The 26,412-nt window shown below is 43.0% G+C and overlaps 1 long non-coding RNA gene across 2 annotated transcripts; it reads left to right on the top strand.

Annotated features, from left to right (window-relative positions):
• Positions 1 to 159: 159 nt before the first annotated feature.
• LOC136004246 (uncharacterized) lies at positions 160 to 24,702 on the top strand. Of its 2 annotated transcripts, XR_010608311.1 has the most exons (5): positions 160 to 1,950; positions 18,113 to 18,219; positions 22,689 to 22,831; positions 22,971 to 23,201; positions 23,847 to 24,702. It is a non-coding gene; the product is annotated as an uncharacterized LOC136004246 (long non-coding RNA). The 2 variants fall into 2 exon arrangements; XR_010608313.1 differs by lacking the exons at positions 160 to 1,950; positions 18,113 to 18,219 and adding an exon at positions 8,036 to 8,223.
• The last annotated feature ends 1,710 nt before the right edge of the window (positions 24,703 to 26,412 follow it).

Raw genomic sequence — 26,412 nt, 5'->3', positions numbered from 1 at the left:
TTTTATTAAAGAAAAAAATAACATAATAGTTGGGATTGCCTGTGGTCTTCAAGTGTGATTTTAGGAGGAGCTGGCATAATGTCAGTGAAGATGAGCTGAGTGGGTAAGAACAGAGTTGTAAGGCAAATGCCTGATTACTTTTCTCTTTATGCAGATGCCTCTTTCGGATGCTAATCTACATTTGTGCAATAGGAGCGTCATCTCTACATGCCTTGAACATACTAGGCATAGGAGTTGGGGACTTGAATGAATTAGGCATTGGCAGAGACATAGATTTTGGCAATGCCTTGAACTAGGACATGATAATCTGTGATGCATGCAAGTAGACTAAACATGGAAGAGAAGTCTTAAAATGTTTTAGTCATTGCCCGTACAAAGGTATGTTTGTCCTGGCGTTGGAATCCTTTAAATGATATGGTGTAGGGACAGATAAGCTCTGGCATGACGTGCTGCCAGTTCCCTTTTTTCATACCGGCAGTATGTCAATGTGACACGGTATGATGTTGTGGGAGGAGCATGTATTAAAAACCCAAATACAGTTGTAGACCACAGTCTCCAGGCTGGCTGGCTAATTTTGCTCATTGCCCATTTTCTTTGTAAAACAAAACAAACCCAAAAGAAACAACAACTAAAAATACAAAATAAAAACCCCAACCAAAACCACTTATGTATTGAAACTGGGGGATTATAATTTATACTCCTGATTGGGCTTTGAAATCAATTGACACTATGTAATGTTTAGCCGTTGGCAACTTAAGCAATCTTGAGTGTTGCTGTAATACAAAATCACCCAAACAAAAGTTAGCTCAGTGAAGAAACTGCGCAGCTGGTTGAGAAATTGTGGAAGTGATAGAGTTTTGAAATGACTGGGAGAAATAAAAAACAGCAAAGCCTAATTGAGGGGGTACAGCATGGAATGCATTATGTGTGTTATTTTGCAGGAGATAATGCAGCATAAATATGAAAAACAAGCATGTTAATTGCTTCAGTTATGTGTGTAAATACAGATGCTCTGTTTTAACATGTAATGGTTTAATATGGTATTGGCCTTAAAGGTAATGTTATTTTAGATGCGTAAAGATTAAACATTGCACAGAGGCTGCTTCTGAAAATCCTACTTCCTTTTTATTATTTTTTTCTGGTTGTAGTAACATTTTTTATAGGCTTAAACTTTAGAAGGTGTGATTTCATGGCTATGCTGAGCAGGTGCTGTGCTCTACAGAACTTCATGCATTGTATCTTGTATGATAACAAAATTAGGTACCTGTGGGTAAATGAAGAGAAAAATAAGGTGCTTAGCAATTCCTTTTTGCATTTTAACTTGATTTGTAAAGCATGTAAAAAGACTGTTGTAAATCTTTAATGCAAGTTTTTGTGTCCTACAATTCTTCAGAAATGTGTTACTTTTGTTTTGGTTCTGATTTTTCTGATTTAATCCATTTACTTTCTGAAATAGCTTTTGCCTTATGCACTGGGAATTGGTCTTTCCTTAGGAGGATTATTCATGAATATGTGAACTGTGGTAAAGATGCCTTCAAGCTGACACAGGTTTCCCATGCTGGTGTACAACTGGAATAAATGAGGCTGAGGCAACTATGACTTCACCTTACAGAGAATCATCAGCACAGAGATGGAGTTTTGCCTCAGCTACAGTGCAAGTCTGAAACGGAGTTGGAAACCGAACCCAGTTATTAAGAGGCTTAAGTCTGTGGCTGAATTTCAAGTCTGTCTTGTGTCATGAGGATTTATAAAAGAACTGTTACTGGATAAAGAAATAGGAGCAGCACTGTGAAGCATTTGCTCTTTGCTTCATGATAATTTTTGCACTGAATGTTCTCTTACTCATCTGTTTACTCACACCACCTCCCAGACCATCTCATCGATCCTTCTTGCTCCTACGGGCCTTGTGGCTGAAGTCCCCTGGAAATACCTGTGGAGCGATTGGGTTGTGTAAGTGCTAATGTGCTCATGAGGGTTTTGGACAGCAAAACTTGGGAATTAATACTATGGATTTTAGTTTGTTCAGTTAAACTGTTACCTCATGAAGGCCTGAAATGCCACCATCACACTGTAGTGGTTCTTACCTGTGTGGCCAAAACCAGACAGAGTGCCCTGTCCTGTAGTCAGGCTGTTCTGCAAGGATGTTTGGTGGGGTCAGAAAGAAGTAAAACTCCTAGCTGTTCTCTGAACAGCATTGGGTGAGAGAAAGAGGGAGGGGTCTGGTGTTTCTTTGTTAGCTCATTCATTCCTGGCACAGTAACAACATGTTCTGTGCTGGAGCAGGCAGTTGCTGGGATGGATAGGAGCTGTGGATTTCCTAGTCTGTTGTAATGTTTTGGTAAATTCTCATGTATCAGGAAGTATACCCCACAGCTGTGGCCAGATTGCAATCCAGACTTGATGCTCAGTTTTCTATGGGTCAGTTTCATCTCTTGCTCCTGGCTTTAGTATATTTGTCTTTTGTTTTACCGTGTCAGTCAGGGTATCAGGTTAATCTGGTTGCTGTTTTCCATCACTTGTGATCACATTTCCTTGTGGGAATAGGAACTGTGAAATGACCTTAAACCAAGTATCGCTTTTGTACTTCTGAAAGATAATGTTGTCGTTATTAAATACTTCTTTCATACCCCTGAAGAGTTCTTGGTCTTCAGAACATGGAACAGGCATAAGGAGTTAATTTTCATCTGAAAGGTGATGACAAGTTTAGCACAACAATTAAACACAAGTTTAGCAGCAACAATTAGGTGATGGGAATATTAAATACTAATTAATGGTGTAGGCTACATGACGAGATCAGTATTGCATGGACTGGCTACCTAGTGCAGTATCACCATCCTATCTATGAGGAAGTAAATGTTGCTGGCTTACTTGTTTAATGCTTAAGAAACTGTAAAGATACAAGACCTCATGTAGTTCAGCTATGGTATAAATGTGATCTCCAGCAGTAATTGTCTGCTGTGGCAGTGGTTTCTGCCAACTCAAAAGAATTTCCAGGAAAGCACATGACTTTTGTTCACCTTACTTGTACTAACAGAAAGGAACTGAGAGCTTTCATGAGCAGCACCAAGTTTTGCATTGAGTGAGGATCCTTGTCTCATAGCATATGTACTCATTTGCATGGGAGTTAGCTAATTTCCAATGATCAGCTCAGAATGGGTTCATCTATTTCAGCTACTAAATCTGTTGTTTCCTGCCAAGAAGCATAGAGGGACTTGAAAGCATCTGCTGCTGTGCAAAAGCAAGGGAAGAAGACCAAGGAAAGAGCTTGGCCAAGTGTGTTTGAGCATGGTGGTCTGATGGGCCAGGTTTATTCCAGTGGAATGAGAAGTTGCCTTTTAAAACTTTTTATTGAGAATTCACAATGAAATTTTGACACTTGATTTAAAAAGAAAATGTTTTTCAATGCCTTGGTCTTCAAGTGAGAAAGTAATCTTCCGGTGAGAAGACCAGTGAGACAGGATACTGAATGCTGGATTTCTGTAAGGAGTCTGCGATGCTTGTAGATTACTTAAGATCTTCCATAATCTGTGCAGAAGATTAAAATGTATCAGTTGCTGTGTTTTGTCCAAAGTGGATTTGCCAGGATTGCAAAAGCTGTAACTTTTTAAACAATGATGAGACCTAAATGTTAACTGGAAAGGTTAAAAGTGCCTTCACAATGTTCACAGAATCCCTAGTTTTGGAAGGGACCTTTGAAGGTCATCTAGTCCAACCCCGAATTCACTTAGGTGCATTTTGGTTTGCTTTTGTCTGCATAACCAAGGCAGAAGCTTGGTTACATCAGAAACTTGGGTTTCAAAACAGTGTATCTGAATTTCACTGTTCAGAAACACCAAAATAGTGTGTGTGGATCCTGTCCTTTTGGAGCGTGGAGGTTATGTCCTGCTTCTCCTCTAGGATGAGTTACTGAAATACTTCTCCCTTTTAAAGTGCTGTTTTGGCAGCCCCTTGTTGAAGTTTCCCAGGAGAGGAAGTACTTTGGCCATAGTGAGAGTGGTGTGGCCAGTACAGAAGTTCTTGTGCTTCATGGCCAAGCGAGCTTCCTTTTTATGTTGACTGTCCTCTTCCCCTGCTGTTTTCTACTGCCAGCACTAGATGCTTTTTCATGCTTAGGGATCAGCATCAGGAGTGTCTTAAATTTTATCTGAATTCGTAATAATTTCCAGTTCTTTGTCCTTGTTACCCCATGTCTGCATAGCTTAAAGCTATGGCATAGCTTGAAGGACAGGTGAGTTCTCCAAAGAACTTAGCAGCCACACTCTCCAGGAGGGAAAAAAAAGTGATGAATTTTCACATAACCATAAAGCTGCAAATGCAGTCTGATGCTGTTCCTTCCAAAATAAATGGGACAATCAACACGGCATCAGAAAAAGTGCTAAAAATCGTATCTGGTTCCTTCAGGCAGTTGGCCCGGGGTGTTGCTAGCCAGGAAAAGATGAGAAAAACAGATGAGAGATTCATTTTTCGAGTTTGGCTGGAATCTTAATTGGAGTTCTCCCTGTGTTGATTAAGAAATTGAATGTTTAGCACAGACCATGGAAGGCTGGTGGTATGTGCTAGAGAGGATTCTTGCAGGTGCAGCATCCTGCCCCTGCTGGCAGTGCTTTTGGGAGACACGAGGTGGCACTAGGGCAAAGTCTGCGCCCAGTGAAGGGCTGGCCACAGATAATCAGGAAATGGGCATTTTGCTGGGGTTTTGGCTTCCCTTTCAAACTTTGAACTTGACTCAATTCTGTATGACTCAGTCTGGTTCGACACTTCAGGGAGATGGGTTTGGATCATGCCCGTTGCAAGATGCCATCTCCCTGCTACCCTGCCTCGTACACCTGCCCAGTTGCAGACATGAAGTGTGGACTGTGATTTTTCACCATGATTGTGGTTTCTAGCGATCACCAAAATCTGCCAGGGTAGTGAAGTCTAACATACACATCGCAGCTTGGGCATCCTTTTGGATGCTCGCTAGCACCCTCCCTGTGCTGTACCCCGCTCTTTGGTGTGCTGTCAAAGCTGCTGCACTACCTGGTAATAGGTAATCATGGAGCTGATGTCTCCTTTTTGTTGGGCAAGAGGAATACTGACTTCCTTACTTTAATATTGTAGGGCTGGAAAGCTCTAAGGGGAATTTCAGTTCTGAAGTTTTCCCATGAACATGCCTGTATTGCCAAGATTGAAGAGTTTGAGAGCCTCTTTAGGCGGAGGCTGAACCCAGGAAGACTGCAGAATGGGAATGCAGGATAGGATAATCCAGGTCAGAAGGGACTTGTGAAAGTCTCCGGTCCAGCCTCCTGCCTTAAGCAGAGTCAGCTTTGAGATCAGATTGGGTTACTTGGGTCTTTATCCAGTTTGGCCTTGAAAACCTTTTTAGGATAGAAAGTGCAACTTGTGGGCAATCTGTCCATTGATTTATTGGTTGTAATAAATCAGCATTTTATTTATTGTTCATTTACTTTCTAGCGTTTAGGCTCATCTTTCATGTCTCTCAGCTTTCTGTCTGTATTGGTAAAAGCAATCTCATGGCTTCTAAGCAAGTTCTGGGGAAAGAATGGGGATTAACCCATGCATATCAAGAATTTGAAGCAGCATTGCCATTACAAATTTCCCATTTTCTTTAAGCATGTTCCCTCCCTTTGTTTGAAACCCCCCCATCTTTTCCCCACTTCTTTCTTCTTACATGGTTCCCACCCACACCTATGATAATGGTGGAGGAGGAAGGACTATTTTCCATGTATCTTGGGCTGCTGCTAGGACCTTTGTAGTGCCTTCATTGTTTCAAACTGTTTGATGCTTCATCTAGTAAGCTAGGTATTACCTCAGTTCCCGAGGAACTGAAGAATAGAGGCAGTGAGATGTGTACAGGATTGACATCTCCCATTTCTAGGTACTGCAGTAAGAAGCTCTTCATGACAATTTGCATTCATGTAATGTATTTGAAATGTTGAATGTTAAACCATGAAATGTGAAGCACCTGGTTTATATCAGCCTTTAGAGGTAAGACATCATGTTCTTGCAGCAGGTTGTTCCAGTATGTGACATTAATGGTGTGAGAATTGCAGTGAAGGTGTTTGTTAGGGGTGACTAGCATATTAAACCTAGCATGTGGTGTGATATGTTTGTTAATACTGTCTCAGGCTGGTTTTGTTGATGAGGAGTCTTGTTTCATTTTGGCTGCGTCATGGTTGTCTCAGGCCTTTCCCTTTTTAACTTACTCTGGTTAAGTTACATTAAGGAAATTATAAATAAATGGCAATGGGCTTTCCCTGGCTGAAATTAGCTGTTGACCTTAGACTACCATAAACTACATATTCAAAAAGCCCCTGCTGATTTTCCTGGTGGGCTTGAGGAAGCCTCTGGGTGACTTTTTGTGAGTTAATGTTTGGAGGAGGAGTGGTGGGGATGGTGTGAATGTTATGTGTTTTGCTACCTGAGCTGATGATTGCTTGAATGAGTGGACTTCCTGATTCAGAGGTAAAGAATGAATGGCTTCTCCTCAGTTTCAATCTTGTAATAAAAGGTACTTTAGCAGCTCTGTGTCTGCAGCCCCACGCAACTGCTGCCTAGACAACTGTTTCCACTGCTTGAGAAAAAGTCCATCTGACACATCAGTGGGAAGTTGACACTTTCAGTTCATTAAAGAGAGTGTCTACAAGTGTATATACTCAGCTGAGAAGGTTTCAGCATCTAAGAAGGGTCTGAAAAAGGCTTGAAATGTAAAAGCTTGCAGTGTCTGAACATACAGACTGTTAAAGCTCGGCTCCCTCCTGCTGTAGCACCAGGACTACTCATTTTCCTAATATTTGTCTTTTTCTCTTCACAGGGCTAATATACCTGTCTGTATTTGCAGACTAGCTCCTTCAAATTGGTTATGACTGTGATCCAAATAGTTCTGGATAGTGGCTCTGTAGGGACTTCTTTCCCTATTTTGTTCTAATGGTTGCTTTGCCGTTACATCAAAATAATGCCACTTGACAATGCAGTAGGATACTGATGACCTCTGGGAAAAGTTTCTTGATACATCAGCAATTGCATCCTACAGACCGGACTTAAAAGGAGCTCAGATACACTTGGAGAAGTTAGCAAACACAAACAGTAGGATGGGGTGTCTTCCACATGAAGTTACTGCCTTCTCCACCCTATTGAGTTTACTGCTGAAGCAACGGATGTGCTTGAACTTTTGGGGCTTTTTACTATTAGAGTATTATAGGATTCAATATCCAATCACCAAATTGATGATGTCAGTCCCTTGGTAACAGGGGGAAGTGATGATGTTAACAGCTTTTCTGATATGGCTTAGAGGGCAGCACTGTGTTTGGCCCCATCTTGTTCTCACCTGAGGAACTGGTGTCTGAAAGCATAACTCTAGTGGTATCAGTATCTGATGGTGTCATGTATACAAATAAGAACTGTTAGTGAACCATGGCCATTTCTCATACACATTGTTACGTCTTCTAGCTTTAGCACAGCTGTGGTTAAGATGACAGACTGACACTTCTACCTTGATTTTTCTTTATATAGCAGAAGAATTTATAGTGATCCCTGGGAAACCTTAATCGTGACTAAGGTTAAAAGGAATGTTTGTAGGTCATCTAGTCCAGCCATCTTGTCTTTCCTGATACCTAATTTGCCAAATTGGCCACTAATCCACTCTTTCTCTACTCTGGGTCATGCTTCACTTACAGACTCTACCAATACCTTTAGGGAGGTCTGACAGCAGACCTTCCCAGACAAGTAGTTGTTTTGTACCATGGCCTTTTATTGTGCCCTTTGTCCATGGACCAGCATTTTCCTTGCTACTGAAATACTCCTTGTTGCCTTCTGCTCCCCTTCCATGTTCTTACTCCAGCCAAGCTTTTACTTTCCTGTCCTCCTATGTGCTCAGGCATCATCTCCATATTCCTTCTAAATAGCCTGTCCCCACTTCCACATCCTGTGCACTTCCTTTTAGTGTTTGCGCGCAGTCTGGAGTTCCCCCTTGGGCAGAGCTGGCCTCCTGCCATGCTTGCTTGACTTCCTGCACATTAGAACGAGCTGTTCTACTTTGAGTGGTTGTTCTTGGAGGTCAGCCGGTACACTCCTTTGCCTCAGCCTCCAGTGGCATTCTGCCTACCTGTTCCCTGAACAAGGGTAAATCTACTCTTCTGAAGTTCAGGATCTCTATTGTGCTACCTGCTTACCTCACTTCTTTCAGGATCCTTATATCACCATTCTACAATGGCCGCTGCCAAGGTAGTGATGAGCATTTAACAGCTTTAACTAGTTGATTAATAAGTAGCAGATTGAGCAGTGCCTCTCCTAATTGACTTGTCTGCCACCTTTTTCAAGAGTTGTGGTCCATGATTGTTTTCCTGATTTGCTTGCCCTCTTGCTTGTTGCTCTCCCAGCAGATACTGAGGTGGTGAAAACCCCCAGGGAGACACAGGGCCTGCTATTAAAAGGCTTCTTCCAGGTGATTATGGCTGATTTCATCCACTTTTTCTTGGGTTTGGTGGCCTGTAGCAGATACCCACCACACAATTATGCTCGTTGGCCTCCTCTCTCATCCTGACCCTTAAGCTTTTGACCAGTCTGTCACCTATTGCTTTGCAGAGCTCTGCAGACTCAGGTCATTTCTTTGCATGGAGCACAACTCCAAGTTCTCTGTTTTATATTTTTCTTCCTGAAGAGCCATCATCCATCCCTCAGAGCACCACAATTATGTAAACTGTCGCACCACATCTCTACTCCTAGAGACATCATAGGTTTGCATCTACACATGGACTTCCAATTTCTTGGTTAGCAGCAGCTGGTTGTCTGCAGGTCCTTCAGAGATGCCCTGTGTGATACACGCTGAGAAGGGAAAGGGGAGAGTCTTGAGAAAAGATTAGGGATGGTGGCTACTATTTGTTCCTTAATTTTCCTTTTTCATGCAGCTGGTTCTGGTGTTTAATCTTTTTGTGAAGCAAAGGAGCTGCTCCACCTGTACACGAAATAGCAGGGCTGCTGTTTGGAGTATAGCTATATCCTGGGAAAAGACCTTTCGTAATGCCTTTCTAAGTCTGAGGGAGCGAGAACACACATACAGGCATTTCTAAACTGGCTCTTTCTATATGCAATTTCTATGACACAGGGTGGGTTTGTATACGTGTAGAAAGATGCTGGTCTGCCTCTTATGGATTGTTCACTCTTTAAGACAGTTTGCAAATATGCTAGGTCCCAGACGTTTTACTTTAATACATTCTGTCACCTATTTAACGCACTTGTACAAACACATAGGTATTCTGTCTCTGTGATAACTTCCGTTCAGCTTTCTTCAAGCAGATTTTGCTTTTTTTCAGTGTGGTGGACTTCGGTCATCCAACAGTGGATTTGAGAATGAGTCCTCAGTAAGCAAGATGGAGAAAAAGTTTTTCTTCCACTCTCCAGTGTAAGGGAGCAGAATCAGCTGCTGTTGGTCCTGTACTTCCTCTTCTCAGAAGCTGGAAGACTGCAGTTCCTTCCTCCCACATCCTCATCTCTACTCAGATGTGTGCAACTATTGATGATTAGAAGTAATTTTTTTTTCATGTCTAGGGCTCTTCAGGTGAATTCCACCCAGGCTGTGGTAGCTGCTAAACTGTGCCCTGACTATCTGAAGAGGAACTGTCCTACAGCTATTGCTAGGAGCTCAGTACATGCTTCCCCTCAGCACTTCTCCATAGCTGTGGCAATTACGATGTGCTCAATGGCTGTAGTATCTTAGTAACTTCTCTTTGGCCTTTCTCTTTGTGGAGGTTCTGCTGTACATAGTTTGAGAGACTCCTTCAAAAGAGAAATTAGCCAGTCATTGAGTTTGTCCATCCGTCCCCCGCAAAAAAAAAAAAAAGTTATGTCCACTGTCAGATGGATTCCTCTTCGGCTGATCAAAAATCAAGAGATGTCTCCATGTTCTGTAGCATATTTTGAACTCTGTGCTTCCATAGCAGAGTAATTGTCTACTTTGTCACACCTGTAGCTGCCCTTTGTTCCCTGCACTATACAGCTGCTGTGACCAGATTGCTCAGTTTTAAGCTATCCTTTACCTGTCTATCACCAGGAAAGTGTCTTGCAGGGTTTGTTTGTGGTGAAAACATTGCAATAAAGTAGGCCAGAGACTGATGGCAGCTGTAAAACCTTGGGATGGAGTGCCATTTCATTGCATGCAGCCTGTCACTGGGCAGATGTGGAGATGGAAAAAGCCTGTTATTAGCAGAATCCTTTTCAAGCAGGAATACATACTTTGACAGTACAAGTATATCTTACCGTAACTTCCTCAGCTTATCACTTATCTGAGGGCATGCATGTTTTCATAAAATCATAGTACTGTGTTTCTCTTGTTTCTGTTCTTAAAGCTTACCAGAGCAGTGTTTTGGGTAACTTCATTTTCTGATCTGTGGTGCAATGACCACTCTGCCCCTGTCTGCTTGTCCCATGTTCAGTATGGGCACTGAGATTTTATGTACAAACAATTGTTTCCTTTTCTTTGATGAATGCTTTTCCATCTGTTTTATCAATCTTCTGGCTTCTTCCCACTTGTAGGCTCCTTAAAACATAATCTGACAAGTCATTATATATGTTAATGGTGACAGTATTTCAGTAACAGAGTACTTGATTGAAAGTAACTTACTTTGGCAGACCTTGGCATTTAAAGCTCTGGCTCTATCCAGTCTCATGTGCACACATGCCCTTCTACGCCCGCTGTTAAGCTTCATCCCTCTTCACTGTCAAGCCAGCTTCACCCTCCCAGCTACCCTGTGCTCTCTTGAGTCCCAGTGCATCAGATGAATGTCTCCACTCCTGGCACATCATCTCTGCAGAGACCACACAAAGGAAGGACCTTACATCTCTGAGACTTCTACATTGTCCTGTCTTATGACCCCACTTTGGGGGAAGGAAAACACAGCTGCCAGAGGGCATTATCTGTGCCATGGAAAGTAGACCTGAGCCACAGTGGGAGGCTGGAGGAATAAAGAGGCAGCCCAAATCCAGACAGCCTCTCTGCTGCAGGCACAATATACCCAAGCTTCAGCCTTGATTCGGCTCAACAGAAGCAAATACAGAGCTCCTCTTCTTGAGAAGAAAAGGAAGGCATACCAGCAAAGGAAGAAGGATTTTTCTTAAGATTTCTTATTTCTTTGCAGCATGCCTCCATATAAAGAATGCTGGTGTACCTGTGTCTCCAGCTAGGTCCAGTGACGAAGAGTCTCCCGGTGATCATACAGTTACACATATATAGCCATAGCATGTATGCAAAGGAGCTGAACTGATGTTTTGCCAGAGAGAGACATTTGTTAACTTCAAGTGTGCATTTACTTGCAGTCCTAATAACGTTTCACTGTAGTTCATGATAGTAAGCAAGTACCTGGAAATGAAAAAGCGCTCTAAGATTATTTTGCACTTTTCATATATGCATTCATGCTGAGGGCATGCATGACATCTGTAAGGTCAACAGGAGGGTAAACTGCCAAGTTAAATGACTTGCTGAAAGCAATACAGTACATCACTGTTAGAGCATGGAGCATCCCATTCTCGTCCATGGGATCCTTCTTGTCCTCAAACCAAAGACCCATTTAAATATGGACTAAATAATTTTGTAACAGTAGTGAAGCACAGAAGTTGCTCATGCATCAAGCTAATGGTGTCAATGTGTGTTAGTATGGGATAATCATTCTTCCTAAGAAAGGGTTTCCTGTCATGAAAAGGCACTTTTCCTCCTTTTCCCCCTTAGTTTTATTTCACATGGAACAAAAGATTTTTTTTAAGCAAAATTTACCTTGCTACCTTTATAGTACGGAGTATGATAGTATGGAGAAAAGCTTTCTCATTATTTCCTGCAAAGCACTGTTTTGCCTTGATCAGATGAAGGTATTTCAACCAGCTGATTATCTCTCGATATTTAGTGTTTGATTCTGCTGCTCTGGTTCTTAGAGCAAGCATAATTTGAAGCTTCTTAGGTTCCTGTGTTTGCCAGCAGTGCTAGTGTAATGTAAAGCTGGTATTCAGCCTAGTGAATACAGCATTCTCTGTGTTTTTCAGTGCTAGAAAATGAATTTAAGCCATGAGGCATGGTGGAGGGGAAGATCAGTTCATTGTCATTTAAAAATCATTAATCTGATAAAAATGCTTCCCTTCCTCTAGCTGATGTCTTTTTGAAATGTTGCTGGGTTTTAAGTGTCAAAACCAAATGATGCAGGTGAACCACACTCCTGCGTTATTTCTGCAAGCCATGTGTTTCTCAATTACAGCTTCTGAACCAAAACAAATGCAGAGCACCTCTGGGACAGGCAGCCCTGAGGCTAACCTCTGCTCTTGACCATGAGGTTTCCAAACCTTTGTGGTGAAGGCTAGTACAGCTGATGATGCACAAATGGTATCCCACTAACAATTTCCACACCTCATTTGTCTTCCCTGCTGTGCAGAAGACATGCTTAAAATACCAGCATCCCTCAACCGCAGTCTGGTTGTGGTGAGTTAACCTTGCAATAGCTCTAGCCAGCTTGGTAATTCCAGCGCACCATTCATATGTAGCTTGCTCATCTCAACAGGGGCATTCCCATGCATGGCTCCATGCTGACTGTGGGTGTCTGTCTGTTCCTGTCTAGAAGCATTTTCATCTGTGTGTTGAGCCCCAGCTCCGTGAAGCTGCTGATGAAATTCCTGTTGACTTTAGTAGGGTTTGGCATTCCTCAGTTGTTCTTTCCTTCGTGCCTACATTCAGCGTGTGTTCAGCTCTGGTTTCACACGCAGCTTTCTTCTCTAGCCCTTCCACCTCCATTCTCATCTCCTTAAAAGATGATAGAGGCACAGAAATTGCACTTTCTGCAGCCTTCAGAGGGGTTATTTTGTGGTTTCCTGGAGAGTCTAAGCTTGCATCTGTCTTGCTTGTCAGTCCTTTTTTCCTGCGAGGCCCAGCCTCACAGGAAACTAACCCAACCACAGCAACAGAATTAGTATATATACCCCCTCCCCAAAACTGTCTGAAAGATCACATAGGTAGCAGTTTCACAGCCCTAAGAACTTTACTGCTTTGCAGTAGGAATGCACACACTGAGTAGGAAATCCCAAGATGTTCCGCTGTCTCTGCCTCAAAGGGCCAGCTCTCATTAGGTGCACACCAATCCCTCTTGGGGTTTTGGAGTGGGGTTTTTTGCTGGAGTGAGGAGGAGGAACACCACTTACGCCCTCATCAGAGTGACTTTCAGAACAGCGGGAGTTTTATCAGGTTGTGTGTGTGCTGGAGAGGTCACATGTTGAGGTCATGCTGGATTTTGAATAGAGTGGGTGAAAATTCAGGCCTGTCTGTAGCTGTTTTAGAATTGCCATTTGTTGCCTACCATCATGATCCTGTCCTGATGGCTCTTCTTTTTAACAAAGATGTAAGCTCACTTAGCATTAGTACAGAATCAGGGACTCCTTCACTTACACTAGTGATGTCCTGGTTTTGGAGTGTTGTGTTCTCTGTTCATCTTTGTCCTCCACAAGCCTTTATTTTTGGGTGGCTTTTTCCTGCTAAAAAGTAATGCTACCTTCAGGCATTCTTTCAACATGCTGTGTCTCATTTTAGGTAATGCTGTTATATTGGCTAGTAATGTACTAAGCACAAAAAAAAAAACCACAGAAAATCTCCTTCTTAATAATGATGAGTTTCATATTTGATTGAACTCTTTAGGTTTAAATCCTGCTTTTTGAGAGAGACATGTATCACTGCTGTTAAATGATGACTCTCCATGAAATCAGGAGAAACAAAATTCTGTGTGTTCCCTGTGCCGTAGCAATCGCTTTTTCCAGGCTGTTAAAGGATGGTAATCACTTACTAGCTTCATTTCATGATACAAGGAATCATTTGAGCAGAACCCCAAAGAGGTAACTTAGGAAGTTAGTACTAAGTCAGAATTGGAATTTATGTTGAAAATCTTGACCCTGTTTTGTCCAGGAGTTAATGAACACCTGAAGGTGTTGCTGCTTCTCTCTCACAACCAGGAATATTCACACAGAAATTACAACATCCTCACAGAACATTAACATAACTTTCTCTGATAAACAGTAAGGCCTTTTAGGTAAAGTAAGTGTGGGTTTGCAGGACTCTCCAGCTCATCCATTGGAAGCTCTCTTCCTGTGCTGTTCCTTTTGTTTAATTTGGTCTTCTCAGAATTCTCAAGTTGGTCTTAATTTTCCAACTTTCCTCCCATTTATCCAACTTTCACAGCTCATTGTCTGGACTAATTCACCTCTCTTTTATGCTCAAGATTTGTAACAAGTTAGTGGAAGGCCAAATTCTGCTTCTATTGTTGGCTGAGCACATAAAAAATTACTTTTTCTAGCCTTTTAAAACTAGTATTTATTTCCGTTAATAAATAATACCTTTCTTATCTCTATACTGCACTTCTTGTAGCATGCTGAATAAATCATATTTGCAATAGGGGCTTGAGTTTTTTCCTCTTCTCCAGTATCTTCTCTGTGTTTCTGCAGACCTTCCTTGAAGCACATCTTTTTTTCCTCTTGTTCCAGGAGATGGGAAGGAAGCTGCGTGGCTGTGGCACAGCTGCCTTTCCTGCCCGTGTCCTTCTGGTGCTTGTCGCAGGCAGAATCCCAGATGAAGTGGTTGTTTGCTTTGCCTTCACAGGCAGTACAGAGCAGTAGTAAGTGGTGAACCCATGAGTAGACCTTGCTGACTTGGAGAGCCCTTCTCAGCCCTCACATCTTGAGGGCTGGGGCAGGTTTGGAGATGGACCTTTTCTACACACAGTGACTGCTGCCTCCCCTCTCCCTTCACCATCACTGCAGGTCATGCATGTGTCACACCTGGTCTGTGGTCTCCACCACAGTTATCAGTCAGCATCTTCCGAAAGCTCCAAAGTCATGTCCTGTCTTCTGCTTGTAAGGAAAAAGACCAAAACCACTTGGATTTAACACTTAGGGGCAAAGAACCTTAAGTGCTATGATGCATTTAAGGAGAGATAACACATTATCTTTCCTATTTTTATCTCCCTCATCCATCCCCTTGAATTTTTTGCAGGGTTGATGGTTGTTACCATGTCCATCTGTCTTGGACTAGCAGCTCATAGCAGCGAAAAGGAAACAATTTAAAAGTATAAAGAACATCCTGGGGCAGGAGAAGGAAGAGACTTGTGTGGGGCAAGGGTTATTTGATGTAGTGAACGTAACAGCTGTGGTCTTTTGTCCACGCAAAGCTTCGGCACTGAAGCCTTCACACCTCTGTTGCTGGGGCTCAGAAAGATGATCTGAAGCTTGTTCTTGGTTTGTGGCTCATACCATCAGTGTGTTCATGGTAACACCTGAAGCCCGTTCAACAGTTCATACCTCTGCTGTGTGTGGTCCTGCATTTTTGGACAAGCAGTCCCCTGGTCACGAAGCAGGGACAAGCAGCATCAGAAACCTGTTCAGGAGGGGTGGCACAACCCCCGTGGCCATGTGATATGGCAGACTGGCTGTATGACTGAGAGATAACGTATGGCACACGGCAGCTCTGACCACAGGTACATAATTCAGTCACTGGATGGGGAGACGGGGAAAACCCAGAAGAATTTTAAAACCTGCTTGAAAAATGAAGAAAGCCCTTGGCTCTCTGGCTGCACGTTGAACCAGAAAAAACCTGCACACGTAACACTGCAAGTAACAGCTATAAAAGAGGCCACACTGTGAGATGAAAGATTTCTTTAACTTCTTTTGACGTGAAGTGCCAGTGATGAAAACTGCCGGAGGATGTCGCAGTCAAGTGACTTAAGGATGGAATTTCCACATTGCTTCTGGGTCCTCTTAGTTATGCAGAGTGACGCCAGCCCTTTGGGGTTAGTTGGATGCTGATGGTTTTGTAACAGCCTGTAATGCGCAGGGATTTTCTTTTTGACACCAGCACTCCTATCTCAGGAGTGGATTTGAGTGATGTTTCTATGTTCCTGCCCAGGAAACATGAGTGATCCTCTCCTTTTCCTGTATGGTCAGAGGAGGTTGGGGAGAGGAAAGGGCTTAGTTAGCTCTCTGGATGAAAATGAGTGAAGAGTGATGTTGGGCCTGCAACATCACATTGCCTGATGTGTTTAGAGATGGTCTCTGGAGCGCTTCTAGAGATGGACTTTATATTCCAGGGTCAAAGAGCTGTGTATGACTCTGTTTGCTGTTCCCGGCAGTGCTGCTGTGATTTTGCTCCTGATTGCTATGAGCAGAGCTGCCCAGTAGTAGGTAGCAGGGTAGTAACACAAGCAGGTGATGTTTCTGCACGAGGTTCATGTGGCTGCTAGGCTGCTTTAAAGGTCAAAACCTCAAGACTCACTCCTGCTCTTCTGATGCACTATGCAGATATGTACAAAGTTGGTTAAATGAAGGGGGAGGCAAAAAAAGTAGTTTTCCTCAGCCCTAATTTTAGGATTTCAGTTCCTGATGTTAGTAGTAGTTTCACAGTTTCACCACATCAATACTGAGATAGGTCATCTAATTTTAAATTAAGTCCTCCACTTCTATGAGGTCTTTTAACCTATTTATTACAAGTATAAAATACTTTTTATACTCTTTAACACAAAAGCATTATAGTATTGCAGTGACTAATGGGACTAATGCTGCTGTTTCATTCCCAGCATGGTTTTAAAACCCTATGTCAAATAAAAGTTTAGCTAGACATACTGAGTGTTTCCTATTGCAGCATGTTTTTGTGGCATGGGAAGTTTGAAAACAGTGTGCTAGGAACAGTTTGTAGCTGTGGCAGTAAATGTTTTTCTAGCTGTCACCCCAGGTTTCATGATATATCTGTGCGTTGCTATGTGTATGCACTTGCCCCGGTCCTGGCTGCTTGCAAAACTTGGTTGGATAAATTAAAGTGAAGTGTCTATTATGCTTTCTCAGGCAGCTGTGCTGTCCTGGCTCTAAGAAGTGAGCTTCTCTGCTTCCTGTGCCGTGTCCTGGGGCGCTGCAGTGAGTGCTGTGAGTGGTGAAATCAGGGAATTTCAGTGAGCAGGAGGAGGAAGTGAACGTTCTGTCCTCCTATGTTGTCGCAGTCAAAAGTACACGGGTAAAACTGGGGGGTGAGAGGGAGCATGTTCAAAGACCTGCTGGAAGTGACACCTTTTGTCAGGCAAATAGATGCAAAATCCCTGGATTTTCAAAAGTAAAAAGCTCCAGCGGTGGAGTTTTGTCAACCTAACACAGCCATTGTGTCTGTGTGCCTTCTGGTTAAAGGTAACCGAAGCAAATGCCATATTACACAGCTAGCAGGTGGTTAACCAAAGGGAATTTCACTTTGCTGCAGAGATGGGAAACCACAATATGTGTGTCTTCCTCCAGGTTATTCAGTGGGCATTCAAAGAAAAAATCCTGGGGGTGGAGGATGTGGGGGAAGAGAGTAAAGATTTCAAGTTTAGGTTCCTCTAGTCCATTCAGAGACTGTAACAGATCTGTTGGGTGGGTGAAGAGGGATATGTTGTGCCACAGATACCTTTAAGAGCTCTCCTGTCTTTTGTTAATGGTATCAAGATGTGTATTTCTAAGTGCCTTCATCAAATGATGCATTTATAGTAAGGCCATTAAAATGGATTCCTCAGAAAGGTCCCTTTTAAAAGCAGCAATAGGAAATGGGAGGTTTTTGATGCCTTGGTTTGTGCTGATATTACCAGAAAATACTGAATGTTCTTACTGGGTGGCAAACACTAAGCAAACTGTTGCTTGTTCTGCTGAACAGACTAGCTGAAGGTGGCCTGCAAATAAAGAAAATCTAACTGGTGATGGTTTAGGTTTTAGCTGGCTTTTTGGTTTGGTTTGGTTTTTGCTTTTGATAAATAATAGAATTCTTGGAGGGATTTTAAGGGAAAGAGGCAAGGTAGATGAATGGTTAGACACTATTTCTGCTTGCTGTGTACCATAGGGATGTCTGTCCTTTCAGCTGGATTGCTCCCCGGACTTGCCCTTTTTGGTATGTTTTAAAGAAATAAGTTGGGTAAAGAGGTATCTGGATCCAGAAGAGCATTACACAATACCTGACGCCTAGTAATTTCAGTATGTCCTTCAAGTACTTATGCTGTACTGGTGTTACATGTGCACCAGCAGGTAATTTACAGTCACTAAAATGAATTGCATCATCTACTCATCTGATTTAATATCTATGATATGTCAGTTTTCCAGATATTCAGAGACAGCTAGAATGAACAGGACTAAAATCTATTATACAGACCCTCTGACAAAGATGGACTTTCTGTAGGAATCTCCCAGAAACAAGAAGAGGTACAGAACTTTGTTCCTTTTCTCTACATGTTAGTACAAGAATATGAAAACTGCAGTCCTTGATAGTCTAGGATCAGCCTTTGACAGAGGCCGGTAAATATAGTGATGACTGTGTATTTGCTCTTTTTCTAATCTTATTTCCCTGAGGTTTCCCTGCTGGCTTTCATCAGCTAGTGATTTAGGGACTTCCTGAGTCAGATGCTGCATCCACACTTGCTTAAAAGCTAAGAGACTTTTCTTCCTTTAGTTCATCTGATCATTTTTGAAACCATTTATCCTTTTGCCATCCAAAACGTCCCTGAAGGGGGCCTATAGGGATGCTGGGGAGGGACTCTTCATCAGGGACTGTAGTGACAGGACAAGGGGTAACAATCTAAACAAGGGAAGTTTAGATTGGGTATAAGGAGGAAATTCTTTCCTCTTAGGGTGATGAGGCACTGGAATGGGTTGCCCAGGGAGGTTGTGAGTGCTCCATCCCTGGCAGTGTTCAAGGCCAGGCTGGATGTAGCCTTGGGTGAGATGCTTTAGTGTGAGGTGTCCCTGCCCATGGCAGGGGGGTTCAAAGTAGATGATCTTGAGGTCTTTTCCAACCCTAACTATTCTATGATTCTATGACAGCGAGTTCCTGAATCTGATACTTTTTTCTTTTTTTTTTTTTTATGCAATAACTTTTTGGTTTGGGGTTTGTTTTTTTTTCCACTTGATACTGAATACTTGCATTATGAAAACCAGCAAGTACTAATCCTCTATTCACCACATTATTTGTTCATGAGTTTTTAAACCTCAGACATAAGTCATCTCTCTTCCTACTTCAGAAGTTTGAGCTTATTTAAGATTTCATTATGAGGAGCCTTTCTGTATCTATCTGGTTCACCTTCTGTATATTTTGTATGTTTTCTGCATCTCTTATTTATTAGAAGATGACCCAAGCTTTACAGTGGTGATAAGAAATAGATTTCTAAGTTACCACAGTGCCTTTGGTTTTTCTCTGTAATTCACAGCTCTTTTTGACTTTGTCCTGGCACTGAACCCTGCCCTGCCGTGTTCAGGGAACTTAAAACTAGCCTTGAAATGGCAAAGGACGTAATGTTTCCTGAATAACTCTCAAAAGATATGCTGCCTATAAGCACTCATTCGGTCCTTCTGTGGAAGGACATGCCAATACACATCAGTTAAAATATGTATTTGTGATTTTTACAAAAGCTGATTTGCTAGAGGAGAGAAGGTGGCTTTATGTTGTTGTAAGCTATAGTCATTGGTCCTCTCCAAGTTCCATACTTGTTTTCCTCGGTTCCTCTCTTCCCCTCCCAAATGACACAGCTCTCAGAAATGGAAAGGAAAATCTTTCCTAAAACTGTTTTTTGGTTCCTTTTCTGATTCCGAAGGAAAACACCTAAACCATGCTTTAGAATACCAATAATTCCCAGGATTACAAAAGCAAATCCAATCACTTTCTTCTTTTGATTATGAGAACAGGAGCTCAGAAGAAAACAGGAAGCTGATCCCAGCAGCTTGGTCTGTACTGCGTGTGAGGAATTGGATTTCAAAAGTCTTCGCAAACTCAGACTTAAGGGATGAAAAGCGCAGTGGTTTTGCAGTAACTGAGGAATTTTGTCATTGCTTTTCATGGTTTGAAGTATTTTTGGTTTTGTGGGAAAGTAGAAGCATAAAGAAACTTTTAAATGTCAATGATATGTGCAGAAACATCGTTGATCGTACAAACTTTAAGCATCAAGTTTCTTCTATATAATCAAGTGTACTGGAAAGGTCCAAATGTATCTTTAGAAATGTAGTTGTTCCAGAAAGCCCTGAGAAGTAACATGAAAAAATTACTGCAGTACTATTGTTGAAGCTTTTAATGAGCTTTTTAAAGACTGTTAATGAGAGACACTTACTCTTTGTGGAAAAACTGGAGGAAAAATTTAACTGATTTTTCAGCCTTACAAGTAAATCCCATCCTGGGGTCCTGCTGCCCCAGGGAGATGGGACAAGCTGCATTTATTATGTAGAAAAGGATGAAATGCTATTTTGTACCAAGCTGGGGCAGAGGGTTAGCTGCTTTATCCAAGGTACTGGTTGGTCTAGTGAAGGATACCATCTTTCTACAAACATTTATCCTGAAATTACAAGGACGTCAAAGATGACAACAGACCTTTGTCTAGTGTTTAACTTCCATTTTTCCAGGACTGTTACCTTCCAGCCCTTCTGCTGTGTGTTAGTGTGGAGTTGTATTGTATTTGGACTGCGAAGCAAAGCCAGCATTAAATATGCATCGTGTTTTCTTCTGATCCACTTGATTTTTATACTTTTCCTGCATGATTTTGCCTGGCATTCTTCTTCTCATTATCAGACAAAATCCCCTTTTTTTTCCCCTCTGCCTTTTATTTTGATCCCCAGGCTCTTTCATTTACTTTTCGAAGCCCTAGCAAGTGTTCTCCTTTATAACAGAAGAAACAGCCCTGAGCAGATGTCTCTTGGTCCTAGGTACATGGTACCTCTGCTTTAAAAAGATCCTGCAAGGTCCTACACCTGGGTTGGAGCAATCCCAGGCACAGCTAAAGTTGGGCAGAGAAGAGATTCAGAGCAGCCCTGCGGGGAAGGACTTGGGGATGTTGGTCGATGAGAAAATGAACATGAGCCGGCTTCAGTGTGCGCTTGCAGCCCAGAAAGCCAACCGTATCCTGGGCTGCATCAAAAGGAGCGTGACCAACAGGCCGAAGGAGGTGATCCTGCCCCTCTGCTCTGCTCTTGTGAGACCTCACCTGGAGTATTGTGTGCAGTTCTGGTGTCCTCAACATAAAAAGGACATGGAACTGCTGGAACAAGTCCAGAGGAGGGCCACGAGGATGATCAGGGGACTGGAGCAACTCCTGTATGAAGACAGGCTGAGAAAGTTGGGGCTGTTCAGCCTGGAGAAGAGAAGGCTGCGTGGAGACCTCATAGCAGCCTTCCAGTATCTGAAGGGGCCTTATAAGGATGCTGGAGATGGACAATTCATTAGGGACTGTAGTGACAGGACAGGGGGTAATGGGTTAAAACTTAAACAGGGGAAGTTTAGATTGGATATAAGGAAGTTCTTTCCTGTCAGGGTGGTGAGGCACTGGAACGGGTTGCCAAGGGAGGTTGTGAATGCTCCATGCCTGGCAGTGTTCAAGGCCAGGTTGGATGAAGCCTTGTGTGGGATGGTTTAGTGTGAGGTGTCCCTGCCCATGGCAGGGGGGTTGGAACTGGATGATCTTGAGATCCTTTCCAACCCTAACTATTCTATGATTCTATGAAAAAGACAGAGCACTCAGCTGCAGCCAGAGAGACCTCCCCTTAGCTGAGAAGGAGCTATAGCAGTATTGTATGCAGCCCCCTGTCTCTGCCCTGCTCCAACAGCCACCCTCCATCTCTGCAGGAAAGCAGTAGGTGCAGCCAGACCTGCAGTTCTCACCAGCAGTGCAGAAGACAGGATTGCTTTCTCAGTGTTTCTAACACATCAGTGCTTCCATTCATCATCATCTATTCCATAAATTCACTGCTTTTTTATGCTGTCCTTTTCTGCAACAATGCTGGACACTCCTTTAGCAACACCAAACTGGGCAAGTCAGGGTTACTGGGAAGCTCTCTAGCCAGCCTGAATTTTTGTTCTGCTGTTGTAGACCTGCCTGCATCCCAGTATGTGCTGCCCTGCTTCACCCACACCATGGATGGTGAAACCCCATCACTGCTCTGCTGGAGGCTGCAGCAGACTCCTGCTCTGCGCCCTTCCCACCCATTGCAGGCACTGAGCAGTGGAGGCTTCTTGGAGTCATGCTTGGGTGTTAAGTCACTCCAGTCTCAGCAGTGTTTTAAGTCAACTGTAGGAGCTTTAACCCTTACAAGTCTCTGTTAAGAGCAGGACCATCCTGCTGCAGTAAGGCTGAGATCTAGAAAGAGGAGCCTGAGAAATTGGATCCAGGCACTTAAAAATCCAGGAGCTCTGTTCACTGGGATAGGGGATTTTTGTGTTACAGATGGGGATAATACAGGGAGTGTACTCTTCTGGGTTTGTTTTGGTTTGTTTTTCCCCCTCCTAGTCTCCAATTGTTTTGCATTAGTCACTGGTGCTGATAAAAGCCCAGCCCAGATGAAATCTATTAAGGTAACTCCATTACCACTGTGTCAAGGAACAGGATGATATAAGCTGATAGATGGATGCAATTGCTGAGTCTGACCCTACCTACACAGTAGTGTCTATATGTCAGTTACCCCTAAGGAGGTGGTGGTTAGTGGAAAGGTTTCTGCAGGAGCCAAGAAAAATGAATGAAAGGTTAAGCTTGGAAGGGTGGAGAAGGGAAGAGGTGGGTGCAAAGAGGAACTGAAGAGCTGGCAAAGGGGATTCAGCTTCTTGTAAACATACAGCTTCATGAAAACACGACTTGGATCTGTTTAGCTGAAAGTTTTTAGAGGCTGGAAGAACAAAATCTCTTTTATAATTTCTCTAGTCCTTTTTGTCTGTGTTTGATCTCCTTGGATTCCTTGGAAGAAGTGTGCAAATGATGCAGCTCCCAGACATACACTTTTCAGAACACGGAACCAAGTCATTTCCAAATCGCTGTGTTGGAAGAATCAGAAAAAGCAGGATGAGGTGAGAGAATTGAAAATACCAGGCCTTACAGATGCTTGGGAGGTTTTGAAAAGCTGGTTTTGGTGTTGGAGAAAGCTAATTTGACAGAACCAAAACTTTTATTGCAAGTTAACCATAGCTTAACTGTTGACTTTTCCAGGGGAGATGCAGAAAGAAAGAGACCCTGTGAACCAGAAAACTGAGGTGAAGAGTGGCTGATTTGCAGGTCAGAAGAGTCATGGGCAGGTCTCCAGCAGGGCAGTCTGCCTGAGCCACTGTCAGCGTCTGCATATGGAAAAACTTCATCAGGACAGAATGTCAGAGGCATCCCTGAACAACCTGTCACTTAGAGCATTACCCCGCAACAGGAAAGGTTCTTGCTCTACCACAGGTGCAGATGGACATATAAACATGATTTAATCAAATACGCACTCTTCTGCTGTATGCATACATGGATTTTTGGAGATTCTTTGTAGGCAGTGTAGTGAGCAGCCATGGGAGGAGGCACACAGCATCATTTCTCTGCAGTTTGTTGCACAAGTGTACTGCATGATGCACATCATGTATGAGAAGGGCAGGATGGCAGGAGCTGGCTGCTAGTGCATGTGGTCCTCAGGGTCAAGTAAAGTGCGAGGGAGGGAGGGAAGAATTGCTCCATCCCTAGTAATGCCTCTGCTGGGCCTGGAGATGCTCCCACAGAGCAGGTTAGTGCTGCCAGCTGGCAGAGAGGCTGCAGCACGCTCCGCAGGCTGCAAAGGCTCCTTGTAGGAGAGAAATATAGAGCACTGTGGCAGAAAAAGCGGGTAAACTTTTTGTAGGGACCAAGCAGATACTGCATGGAGTTTTCTGATCAGGGAAACTGAAATTTGCTGAACTGAAAGACTGGAAGGCAAGCTACGTGGTTTCCTTGCCTTGTGCAAGGATGTAGCCTAACTCCCCTCAATCTTCTGCTCTGTAGTCATATTTTATAATCTTTTGTTGAAGTCCTGGGGTATTTTTTCTGATTTCTTTTCCTTCTGTTTCTCTTGATGTACAGCTTCAAAGCAAGGTGCAGTTCTTCAGCTGCACTTTATTGACGCCACATGGAATAGGGGGATTTCTTCACATCCAGCTGACAGCTCTCTGCTGTTTATCCTCTGCACCTTGGATCTGGCTTATTCGCAGCAGCCTGTGACTCAATCCAGCTCCTGAACCTTTTTGAGGAATTGTTCTGTTAGTGATTCCTCATCACGTATTTGTGAAATTCATTGTCCTCAAACTGTGTAACTTTCCATTTGTCCTTGCTGAATCGCCAGTGTTTTCCAAACTACCATTCCGGTTTGCCAGAGCCTTTCTGAATCCTTTCACCAATGTGCTGGCACCTTCTTTTCATTTGGGGATCTGCATGTGAGTTTAAGACATGTTCACTCTCCTATCCCCCAAGTAGTAATGGAAATATCTGCTTGTTAGGTCCAAGACTAATCTTTTTGCTGATACATTCTCCCAGACTGATTTTTGTACCCCTTGAGATGGTGTTTTTCATAGTTTGCTTATTGAAATGTCATGTGAAAATGGCGTTGGAACTCTCCCACAGTATCTACTGGGGATTTTTTTCTGTACACAAGAGCTGTTGCCCTGAAAAAGGAGGAAACAATCAATATGACCATGAGTAGCAGCCAACATGGGTTTGTCTAGAATAAATCACCTCTTTGCTGTCAGGTAGGCACTTATAAATCATCTGCTTCTTCCTTCGAGGGGGGATTGAATTCGGTTTTATTTTAAGGACGTTTGTCCTTTCTGGGCTTCTGGAGTTTCATCCAGAAGAGATTGAGGGTCTGGGAATTCAAAAAATTCAGCTGATTTTTTTTTATTGTAAACTTTGTGATGATCAGCATCAGCACAGTCACTTCGCAAAAATTTATCCCAAGAAATCCCACGTTAAAGTTCATGCTCCTTTGTTATGACTTGTGTTGGGTTAACCGCTCTGTTACAGTCAGCTTGTGTAATGACAGCAGGAATTGCGCATGTCTTGCATCAGATTTCAGGCCTTTTTCCTCAGAGTCCAACTCTTTCCTTTGTCTTCCTCTTTCAGTTTAATATCGGGTCCTAAATGTGGTGTGCACACAAGTGAGATTCAGAAGGACATGCTGAAATTTGGTATAATTGTGTGTATATTCGCTAAGATCAGAAATTCAATAACATCAGTAGTGAGTAATGCCTTTTTCTCACTGTAGTACCAGCAATTCAGATTCTGGCTTACAAAGCAACCAAAGTGGTGTTTGCTTAGTTTTGCACTAGTTCTTCAGTAGATGTACGTCAACATCTCAGGCCACCTTCACGCAGCCTAGGAAAGTGCAGAGGTTGCAGATCACATTTATAATGCACTCACAAACTCATGGGAGAGTTTCCAGAACAACTGCTTAGTTTAGTCAACCCCAGTTTCCTCACCTTTATGAGCAACAGAGCCACATCAGCATTGTAATACAGAGGAGGGAATACCACAAGTACTGACAATAAGTGTGAGGGACTTTTATGCTATTGCCCACTGTTTTGCACATGGTCTGGTATGATTCATCATATTCACAAAATGTGGGCACTGTTACAAAGAGAGCAATTTGGAAATCTCATCTAATTGAGCCATGAAGAAATCAGACATAACAAAAGAATGGAAGCAGCTGATGTACCCCATGCTGACCGTAAAACTAGCTACAAAACAATTCATGTCATGGGCTGTGAAGTCAGGAAAGAAGGGGTAACTCTGATCGGTATCCAGCCAGGAGGGTCTAATGTATGCATAGTGATACCACGCCATCAGGATTTTAACTTGCTGTGATTTAGTGGGCCTATTTATAAAAGAGGTACCTGCACTAGTCCTTCCAGGTTTTCAAGGTGCTCTCACATTCTACCAGTCTGTTAGCTGAGTTTTGAAAACAAGCCTGTGCATTTGACTTGACGAATTTCTAGTCTGCCAAATATGTGGAAGATCTCTTTCCTTTCTCTTCACCTTTCAACCCTGCCAGCAGTGGACTGTGTTGCCTTTCTTATAAACACTTCAAGAAGTGTTTGTTTTGGAAGCCATGCCAATGTGCTGTTTTTCGGAATATTCAGCACTGGTTCCTGTCTGTCTAGTGTTTCAGCTGAGGTTTTAGGTGTCTCCTCCATAGGCAGAGCATTGCCAGTAGGTTGAGGGAGGTGATCGTTCCCCTCTCCTCAGCACTGGTGGGACACATCTGGAATAGTGAGTCTGGTTCTCTCCAGTACAAGAGACATGGATATAAAGGAGAGAGTCCAGCAAAGGGCCACAAGGATGATTCAGGCCTTGGAGCATCTGTCAAACAAGGAGAGGTGACAGCTGGGGCTGGAAAAGAGAAGGCTCATGGGGACCTTCCCAATGTGTGTAAATACCTGATGTGGGGCAGTACAGAAGATGGAGCCAGACTTTTCTCGGTGTCCAGTGACAGGGTAAGAGGCAATGGGCACAAGCCGAAATGCATGAAATTCCATTTAAACATAAGCAAAAACTTCTCTACTGTGAGGTTGCTGAACCCAGGAGGAAGTTGCATAGAGGGGTTGTAGACTCCTCATCCTTGGAGATGGTCAAAGCCTGACTGGCCACAGCCCCA

Source organism: Lathamus discolor, chromosome 1, assembly GCF_037157495.1.
Source record: "Lathamus discolor isolate bLatDis1 chromosome 1, bLatDis1.hap1, whole genome shotgun sequence".
In the NCBI taxonomy this organism is placed as follows: Eukaryota; Metazoa; Chordata; class Aves; order Psittaciformes; family Psittacidae; genus Lathamus; species Lathamus discolor.
This window is presented reverse-complemented; position numbering and strand designations above follow the sequence as displayed.